At 38.0% G+C, this 208-nt stretch overlaps 1 protein-coding gene across 1 annotated transcript in view; it reads right to left on the bottom strand.

Annotated features, from left to right (window-relative positions):
- SUV39H2 (suppressor of variegation 3-9 homolog 2 (Drosophila)) overlaps positions 1-208 on the bottom strand; it is a gene marked incomplete at its 5' end in the record, with an annotated part of 7,074 nt that overhangs the window by 4,356 nt on the left and 2,510 nt on the right. The window lies entirely within an intron of this gene.

Here is a 208-nt window from a genome sequence, read left to right as displayed (position 1 = left end):
ACACTCTTTCCTTTAAGCAACAAAATTGCATAACCATCTTTCTGCATTAACCCTGCAACAGAGGTATTTTGAGTGACTGACCTCTTGTACGTTTACAAGAAAGGCATGAACATGAGAAGTTAGAAGACTGAACAGTATGAACATGAAAAGTTAGAAGATTTGGGGCAGGACACATGGAGGAAATACAATAAAGACCATAAACAGCTGT

The sequence above is a fragment of the Phaethon lepturus genome, unplaced genomic scaffold (assembly GCF_000687285.1).
Source record: "Phaethon lepturus isolate BGI_N335 unplaced genomic scaffold, ASM68728v1 scaffold14375, whole genome shotgun sequence".
In the NCBI taxonomy this organism is placed as follows: Eukaryota; Metazoa; Chordata; class Aves; order Phaethontiformes; family Phaethontidae; genus Phaethon; species Phaethon lepturus.
This window is presented reverse-complemented; position numbering and strand designations above follow the sequence as displayed.